Below are 10,730 nucleotides of genomic sequence, written 5' to 3'. Positions count from 1 at the left end.
CTTTAGGGTGTAATCTGTCCCCCCATCCCCCACAGGAATTACACGCCTGGGTTATATAGCCTGGGGCGAGGCCTAGTTTTGCCTCGAGGGTGATCAATTTTTAAAAAATGATTCTAAAATTAATCAGTAGCCAGTGAAAGGAGGCCAAGATAGGAGTGATAAATATAATGTTTCCTTGAATCGGTTAAGCCTTGCGGCAGAATTTTGGGCCAGTTGAGAAAACTCTGGCTTAGACTGGAATAAATGCAATAAAGGCATGGATAACTTTCTTAAGGTAGGCATAAAACAATACTTTATTTCTGAGATATTTCTTAAATTAGGAGAGCAAAACAATACAAGCTCTTCAATTCGAGCAGCAAAACAAAGGACTATATCAAGGTTTTGAGCTACATGCTTTCCACTGACAAACTGGATTGACTGATAATTCCATAACTGGAATTCCATAACTGGAATTATGCAATATTTTTTCAGTCATGACACTGCAAGGTTCAGGACTTTCACATCCCAGGACACTACACTATTTTTTATAGTCTATATATACTCTGTGTGTGTGTGTGTGCGTTTGTGCATGCATGCGTACGTCCATGTCCATTCTAATTAATTGGGACAGGAACCAAGGGAGAGTGGATCTCCAGCTGCTCCTCCCCGCCTCTGTACCCCTGGGTTAACTCACTCCTCTGAGACCAATACACATGCCTGCACTTGCGCGCACACACACACACAGAGAGAGAGAGAGAGAGAGAGAGAGAGAGAGACACTTACACAAGAAATAGAGAAAAAGAAAAAGATAGGAGGTGTCTGAGGGAGGGGAAGAGAACAAGAGGTTAAGACTGATAGTTTAGAAGAGGCAAAATGGGAGTCAAAAGTGACATTTGCAGCTCCGCATAGACCACTCAACTTGCTGTCAGAATCTTATTGAGAAAACAGCCCCCAGGATAGTACTACAGCAGATCGGTACTGAATACAAAACTGCACTGGACTGTCACCGCACACTTTATACAATGATCAATGACACTTTGACTTTGGGGGTTCTTGTGAGCCAAGATAACCAACTGAAAATTACTGGAGCCCAGTGGAATGTTCCAGATTTTGTTGTTCCTTATGATGATGGCAATACGAGCTCAACACTATATTTTGGAGACCATGTTTGTTTAGATTTTGACAAATTTAGTTACATTTTTTTATCCTTTCAGTTGAATCACAAAATGAAATCGACCCACTTTTACTGCTGAGGAAAGAATGTTACCTGAGAACATAGGTAATTTAGGAAAACACTACCAATGTTATTGCAGTTAGGACAACTGACCCAGATGTCATGCAGCAAGGGTTTATGCTTCTTACAGCCATGCTTTGGGAAACATGGATTGAACACAGGTCCTTGGTGAAAAAGAGATTATCTGTCATAACCAACATAGGTGCTGACTTTACAACTGACTGTATCACTGACAAGTCTGACACTCCAGTGAAGAGGGTTTTAAACTAAAAGAGACTGAGATCGGTGACAAGTGAATGGTAAAACTGACAGCTGTTACAGACACCAGCTTCAACAACAGATAGCTGGTACTCTATAGGTACTGTATGGGTTCCAATCCTGATAAAAATGTAGAACCATTGAAATCACTGAATGAACCACACAAAGAAATACATAGACACACACATACACAGCCATGTCACTAGTCCTAGCCAGAAACATATCAAAATATTGAAGAATTTACCTTTATCTGTCTGTACGACAGATTTTACCTCTCACTTCTCAAAATCAATTTTCTTCCTTCTACTGTGGGAAAGTGTACTCTGACTTCTGCATAGATTAAATGTTTAAAACTCTTCAATCTTAACATAAAAATCTACTTCAGAAAAGTGATAAAACACCTACTTTTGCCACTCTCTGAAGTTCACAGCAGCCCACTTCCTACACAGAGCCATGTTAGAATTTATTTAAAAACTTGAATATGAAAATGTATATTTAAACTATTTAAACTTCCATTAGCATGATTATGGCCTAACTAGCATTTTTATCATAGATGACACCTTTCATGAAAGTGGCAACCCATGTTGGTCTGCATATTCTCATTTTACTCTTAAACTCTGTGGATACTTTTTATTTTAAAATTTTTGGGGGGTCTTTTATTGCCTTTTAATTGATAGTGACAGCTGAAGATAGACAGGAAAGGGGGGTAGAGAGAGGGGATGACACGCAGCAAAGGGCCGCAGGTCAGATTCGAACCATGGGCCGCTGCAGCAAGGACTCGGTATATGGTCGCCAGCTCCAGCAGGTGAGCTAACCGGATGCCGATACTCTGCTTTAATCAGATGTTGATGACAAGGACACTTAGTGGTGGCATACACTTGCACGCCTTCCCCTACCTCCACTATGCTGATGATACCCACCTATTCTTGTTATTTCCCACTATCTGGCATGCATCACTGCTTGTGTGGAGTCAAGGCACCACCAAACCCAGCCTTTACCTTGACAAGACTGAACTTGTGTTCCTTCAGTGGAAAAGAGGCCCATGGCAAGATTCGTCCATCACGACTAAAAATACTGAGGTGAAGCCTTCCTTATCAAGGGTATGGCCAAGATGCTCATCCAGACATGTTGAAACTTGTACTATAGTTACTGTAGATAATGTAATAAGTGTGCATGATGTATTAAAGACATGTAATAAAATATATTGTCATAATCGGCCTAATGTGTATTGAAAGTGGGCTCATAGTGTAACAAGTTATTACATTTTATGCAAGATGGATAGATGGACTTTAACTGTATTTTTGACTTCAAAGAAAAGTCACTTTCAGCTATAGTAGAGTACTAAGTAGTATCTTATTAATTCCCTGATCTTTTTACTCGCTTTTAAATTCAAGCATAAATCCTCAGGATGCACTGGTGCCAGACAAAAGAAAGTCACCCGTGCATCATGAACCAGAATCACACCATAAGCAGAAGCCGATTTGTACACACCCACAACGTGATTTATTGTTGCTTTGCTTCTAGTCATGGTTACACAGGGCACAACACATTGCATTACATTAGAGATCTTTCAGATCTTTGCCCACAAGGTTTCTTTTTGAAGCCAACAAGATGTAAAGAAATGCTGGCTTAAGGTTTTATTCAATTAAAGATAAGAAGGTATATAGATTTCCCAGCCTGCTGCTCTCTGTCTCTCTCTCTCTCTCTCTCTCTCTCTCTCTCTCTCTCTCTCTCTCTCTCTCTCTCTCTCTCTCTCTCTCTCACTCTCTCTCTCTCTCATGTGGATGGTTTCACATAAAAAACATGAAGCGAACAATCTCTCACCAAGGTCCTTTTCATTGCCACCAGCCAGCTTTAGCATAAGGCCAGCTAATCAAGGTCCTGTCCCTCATCTGCTTACAGTAGCACTATTTCTCCCTCTTGAACAGGATGGAATAAATTCAGGTGTGTCAGACATGGTCTCATTTTGAATAATCTGTAGAGAGGTATAATACGTCACTCAGGGGAGAATGAATTACTAAGTAAGTTTGGCCCTCACTCTACTAAGCATATTGATGTTAACCCCTGGACCCAGACTGTTATTTAATCATATACATTCAATACTACTACCAGTTTTCTTCTACCTTTCCTCTGATTCCTGCCTAACCATAGAGGAGAAATGTGTGTGATCTACCTTAGCTCAGATTGTGTCTGTTAAATAAAATAAAAGACTTCCGAGCCACACTGACATGGAGGGGGTGCAACCATTTCTTTACAACTGCCAGTGCCTTTTATGGAGCAGGCTAAAAAAGTTCAGAGAAATCAGCAAATAGGGCCAGTAGATGAGCTCCACTGCTTCTAATGACAGCATCATCTATCACTGTCATTTAAGGGCTCAGGGAGACGAAGGTTTGAATCACTCTCAAGTTAGCCCCAGATGACAGAAACTGAGCTTACTGTACAGTGAGAGCCTTGTTCTCTATGTGTATATGGCAAAACTGAGACAGGAGTATGGGAAATAAATACATAGAGACAGCCGCTGTTATTACAGCGATAAAAAGCAAATAGTCACAGATCTTGTTTGCTTAACAGTGTAAGGCATACAACATATTTTGGTATTCCAAATTTGAAATCTATACTTTCTGAGGCTCTTTATTCACTCTTTTTTTATGTCATTTTTTCCCAGTATGTCATAGAAAAGTGTAAAAGTTCATTTATTATTAGGAAACAAAAGTGTGCTTGTGACATTTGCACTGTCAATCACCAACGCAGCATAAAACCTGTATACAAAATAGGAACTCCCATTACCATGACAGCACCGACAAGTGGACTTCGTAAAGGAGCTCTTTTGCCCCACTCAGAGTATTCGCTTATGAATATAATTTAGACAGGAAAAAAATAGTTTTTAGGCATTATGAAACCATCCACTTCTGGCAGTATTTTTACATAGTTTTGTATGGTCATTACTCAAGCCTCTGTGTTACAAGCAGACAGGGAGAGGGAGAAAGAGAGAATTGACCTCTTGATAACGTGGGTGGGCATTACCACATTAAGAGGTGGTTGACAGGTACAAAAGGCCGCAGCTTACTCCAAAAAAGTCGATTGGATATGGAAAAAGCGACAACACATTATTATGTAAGTGCAAGCAGAAAAAAAAAAATTCTCATGAGAGTGCAATATGCTGCGCAATTATACATAGGAGCTCTGGTATATATAAGAAATATAGACAGGAGCAGGTAGAAAATGATGCAAATCAAAATCAAAATGTTTGCCTCAAGTTTACAGTATTAGCATGCATGCAGACTTTTATTTATCTGTATATAACAATAACATTAAATCCCACGCAGCATGGCAGATCCCATCATCGCTTTTCTCTAACCATTCGTCTGGATTTACAGTCAACAACACGAGCTGATGAGTGAAGTGCTCCCATTGTGTCAGCAAACAGTTTTATTGAAGAACAGTAAATGAACAAGAAACATAAGGGACTGTCTCTGTTGTACCCAGCTGAATTTACCATATACAAAACTATTCAATAATAAAAGAATACAGTAAAGAATGAAGTGAATAAGGTATAACTTTTCTCAAAATGTGGTTGCTTATGATGAGATCCCTTACAATAGCTGTTCTGCTGTCTGATCTGATGAGCTGTAATGAGCGGCGGTATTGTGTAAAACTAGATATGATGAATAAAGATGAGTGAAAATCAAACATTATATCCATCTCTCCTTTTCCACAGTGAGGAGGAGGCAGTGTCTGTCCTGCATTAGGTCAACTAGTGTGCTCCAGTAGCTGCCATTTTAAGATTGTATTGACTATTGTGGAGGTAGAAGGTCTGACCGATAGCAAACAGTAGACACTGTAAAATTAAATATATTCTGACAGTGACAATCAAATACATACAGTACTATCCACTCACAATCATTCGTCCTCTTTGTCAATTAGTATGTTACTCACATGTGAATAGAAGGAATCTTGTTTTTTCATGCTGTGAAATATACTCAAAGGCCCTGAAATCTTCTTGCGCACTGGGTACCTATTTGAACACAACATTTCTGCCAAATTTTGAACAGTTTTGGTTATTTCATAGGAGAGATTTCTCTGTGTTCTTCTCACTGGTTTAAAGTCGGCAGGAAATGTGATTTCACCTATTGTATTTCCATCCTCTAATCTGGAGTTAGCAACATTTGAATAAAATTCTTATGACAGCTACTGTTACGCAATGGTTTGAGACGGTTATGAGACAAGAGTCAATGGTACAAATATATCTTTTGAATAAGCTGTGTGAACTTATTGTCCCATTAGCGACCAACCTAACGAGCATTTTTTATTTTTTTATTTTTTAATAGAGATGTACAATGGTGAACTAAATGACCAAGGAAGTAAACAGAATGGTTACAAGAAAATAGAGTGAGTCATCTGGAATTTTTTAACTGCCTTTTATTTTCAATCAAATCTGATTAAAGCACTCACATAAGTGTTTTGAGAAATTAAACTTTTTTTTCTCCTGAACTTTAGCTGCAGTTTTCTCTGATTATGTAGTCATATTTACTGTTATAGAGATATAGTTAGGGACTCTAACAACAAGGCCTTATTCTGCTTTGCAGTCTGTTCATGCTATGAGTTAGATTCTTGTTTTTTTAATAGTCCTGTTCAGCATCGGAGGGGACCTGAACCCTATGCCCCTACCCTACAAATAAATACACACACACACACACACACACACACACACACCTGCCTGTATATTCATGCCACTCTGCCACTATAGTGTAAAGTTGCCTGGCGCAGTATTCAGGTCATGCAGCATGTGTGGGGTCCATGGCCATCTCCAGTGACACAAAATAAAATAAAATACTGGGTTGTGTGTTATAGAGGAACAGTACACACTGCCGCCTCCAGACAACCAGTCCTCGAGGACAAGCAGACAGATGTACCAACAGACTGACAGACAGAGTGGTGCCAGGATAAAACTCCACCCTCTTTGGCACACCAGAAGGAGGACAGGACCGTCACACTCAATGCGTAGAGCGGGATAACCTTGTTATATGGCTCAGCTATACAAATGACTTGGAGATCACATGGAGCCAGAACAAATAAGTACATCCAAACACACACAAAACACACATTTATATTCCATAAATGTAGGGTATGGGCACAGGGTTTACCTGGAGGTAATTCAGAAAGCAGCTATCAGTGGTAAGAAAACAGCTCCAGGTGTATTATCTGATCTCCAACCCCTATTCTGCCATGGCTGGTGCTCACAATATGTCATATGTCTGTGTCACTGCCATCAGACAGACTGTTGCATATTTATTGTTTGTCAATAATTTCTTATCACATGTTTCTGCCAGAGCTCTAGACTTAACGCTTGAAACTGAATCAGACTTGGATTTAATGAAACACTTTATGTATTTAATCATTTAACCTACAAACCTGTGGCTGAATAAAGTAAATAAATGAACAGAATATAATAAGAACTTGTAGCAAAAATTATTGAAGCGCAGGTTCCTGCTTTTGGATGACCATACATATTTTCAAAAGTTTAAAAGTATTGTAGCAATAATTCTGAAACGTAGCATGTTATTCATGGCCAGTTATAGTGCAGATAGAACACATGATAGACCAGACAGCAGCAGTGTATATCCAGGGATGGATCTAGAAAAATATTCATGTAGTGTCAGAAGGGTGGCATGGAGACAGAAATATATGCGGATTTAATTGCAAACAATCATGTATATGAATGTTTTCTTGGAAAAGCCCCAAATTAAGATTTTAACTAAAAAACATACAATTATTGTGGCACATTAGTAAAGCCTTGAACAGAAACATCTAACATTGTTATATTTACAAATTTTATTTTTCCAAATATATGTCTTTTTGAACTTGAGCCTATTATTTACTCTAAAATTTTACCATAACAGATCATTAAATACATTTTCTTTTTGTAACACTTGAAAAAATTAAAATAAAATAAAAAATCTGGATTTACCAGCTGACCTTACCAGCTATGTTTTTTAGAGGTGGCAGCTGCCACCCATTTCCACCACTCTAGACCCTCTCCTATGTATATCCTAGACCGTGCATCTATAGCCTACCACACCATGATACTATGTGCTTACAGGTTTATTTTGCCTAACACCATTGCATAAACACAGTATGTGATGAAGGTTCTTGTGAAATGTTAACAAATAGTGTGCATATAGTGTCTATGAATAAATCATTGTCTGTTCTGAAGCTGTGTATGTAATATCTGCCACCTTTTGGTTCGCTATGGGCCACTTGAGAAATGTAGGCACATATTTATTGGGCCCTGGTCATCTCTGAAGGAGCAATAGGTATGAGATTATTTGTGTAAGAAGTATATCAGGTGAACATGTGTGTACTGTACTTCTGTGTTTTCTGTTTCCTAAATTTAAAGAATATAAGCATATTCATTTTGATATAAACTGTTTTTAAGACGCCCATTAAAACGCATTAAAGACACTTTTTCAAATAAAATCATTAAAAGCTTTGAGAACTTCGACAACTTGGACTCCAAACAGGTACTGTTTCCAGCATCCTATTTACACACAAGTCATTATGTTCTGTCATTTTTAATGAGTTCACAGCAAAAACAAATACTGAGCTAACATAAAATGTTCCTTTGGCTGACTGTGAGGAAACAATGATGGCGTGTTAGCCTTTAAATCAGCTGAGTTGGCTGACCTTTTGGGCTGTTCAACAGATACATGGAACCACTTAGCATAAAGTGTTGTGAATTAGTCTGTTTCTTTTTTTTCTTTATTCAGTTTTTTTTTCCAGGCTGTTGCTATTTATGACAGTTGTCCTCTTTAGTTACAGAAGAAAACTGCATTACACACTGCTTTTTTCTCCTACATCTGTAGGGAGGACTGGATGGAAATCATGCTGAAAATCTGATGTCACATGGAGGCAGTGCCCACATGAGAGTCAGGAAAAGGGGCTTTATGAAGGAAAAAGCAGAACTAGCAAAAAATACACTGGAGAAAAGCAGCTTATCACTTCTCTCTCTCTCTCTCTCTCTCTCTCTCTCTCTCTCTTCTTATTTTCTACTCATTCTCCCGGTTCCCATGGTAGTGTTTGCATGAGCACCTGACTCACAGCAGCTCTCTGGGCTGTGGGGGAGTTATCAGTGAGCTGAGCCAGATGCCCTCTCTCTAGGTAGCTGGCTACATACTGTACCTCTTCTGCCTCTTCCCACACAAACTGTCCACTGGGCTCCTAACATAGACACAGCATAGAGCCACATTGTGCGTCTTCATTTTTTTTTAAACAATGCTGAGAAAAAAGGAGGCCTAAGGTGTCTTCAATAGATCTCTGGGTACCTGACATCATCCATTCAATGACTCGAGGTAGAAAGCCGACACCAGCAGTGGCTCTTCAGCTCTTTTTTAGGCACCTAAAATAAAGTGTTTAGTTAGTGCAAGCCCCCACTTGCATATGAGATGTGGTATTTTTTTCACTTTCATTGTATTTTTATTTTTCAGCCTGTTATAAAATGCAATACAAACCTAATACACTTTTGCTGCATTGATGTGCAGAGTCTGCAAAATCATTATGTGATATATCAGAGGGTCATGACTTCCAAGTAGAAAACAACTGCCTCAAAGTAAAATGTTGCACCGGCAAAGTAAGAGCGCTGTGCAGAGAGCAGATGGCGTAATGAGATATATCGTAATAACAATCACACGGTCAGAGCTTCTGCCTGCATAAGACTGCACTTACACAGTGGCACAGCAATCATCATGGACCATGTATTTTTCTATGAAATTGCTGCATTGTAAAATTACAACCAGTGCAGTCATTCGATGTGTACTGGGGGTCTGCCTAAAAGTTCAAAGCTATGCATTTCAAATGAATCTTATTGTATAGCGCATGCATGGGATCATTTGGTAGCCTACACCATAACATGGATAAATGGGCTTATAGGGCTCAGTTGGTCTACCACAGTGGGATCAGTGCCACAGTTAGGAGTTTAATTCACACGGGAGACACCCAGGCTAAAAATATATATACTCACTGTACCGTAAGATGCTTTGGCTAACAACATTGTACATAACATGTTCGTTCTGTAGCATACTGAAGCACACTCTGGACCTAGGGGTTCAAAGGTGTGCTTACAGTACAACAGAAATCCTCCTGAAAAGTCTGACCTGATTTTCAGTTGTCATATAAACAGCCCGCAGATTCAAAGTCCTGTTTAATGATGTAACTCCCTGTTGTGTAACTAAGGGAAGTGAACATGGCCCATCAAGTGTGAAGTGATGGGGCTCTTTTTTCAACACTTCCACAGCGTTGTTGGGAAAACAAATGCAAATAAACTGTCCATCTGATTTCATGTAATCTGAAGAGATGATACTGGAAAGAGGGTTTAGGTTTTTGTACACATGAGGAGAAACATGGAATAATGTGGAACTTGTGTGCTTTTTTAAACATGTCTGAATGCATGAGGAAGGGGTGAAAATTGATGGTTTTACAGTATGAGACAATACCCCCTCCACACATAATGGATGGCTCTCAGAGCTGAAATGATGAGCTTCAAGTGGGCTGAAAAGGATGTTTTGTTTTCTGTCAGATTGGGTTTCAGTGGCAAGAAAATCAGTTAGCGCCAACAATTGACAATTCTAGTGAACTGAATATGAGGGTAGGCGTATGACTGTGGTCTCTACCCTGCTGCAAACAGGATTGTCCTCCATATCAGCAATATGCAGGCAAAACACACAGATTTGGGCAGAACAGAACACACAGCTGTGCTAATGAACAATAGTAGAATTATTACATGGTAGTAAAAACCCTTCATAGTTGCTGTAGTGCAATGGCTTCTGCTAGTATAGTAGCAGACACCAGCACAGTACATCTAACTTACAGTACAAAGTACCTTTCTCACAGCCTGACCTTGAGCAGATCTGCATCATTATTCAAAACACTGCACTCAAGTGTGCATCACTTGAGATTTGACCTTAATAAAAGATCACATTCACACCAGTAAATCAGGAATGTAGTTCAATATAAGTAAGCTTCCACTATTATTAATACAGGAGTAGTAGTAGTAGTAGTATTAGTACAAATGATTTACTTTACATCCCTACGATTGAAGGCACAACACATATCTACCTACATTCTGAGCTCAGTTGATGAACTGGACTCTGTCACAGCTGATGTTGTACCACCATATGAGTAAGCCTAGTTTATAAATGCCAAGGGCACAAGTCCATTCATGTCAACTCTAATAGAGAGCCGTGCATACAGAGAGTAACCATCA

The sequence above is a fragment of the Dicentrarchus labrax genome, unplaced genomic scaffold, assembly GCF_905237075.1.
Source record: "Dicentrarchus labrax unplaced genomic scaffold, dlabrax2021, whole genome shotgun sequence".
Classification (NCBI taxonomy): Eukaryota; Metazoa; Chordata; class Actinopteri; family Moronidae; genus Dicentrarchus; species Dicentrarchus labrax.
The sequence above is the reverse complement of the archived record's forward strand: the minus strand, read 5'-3'. Positions refer to the sequence as shown.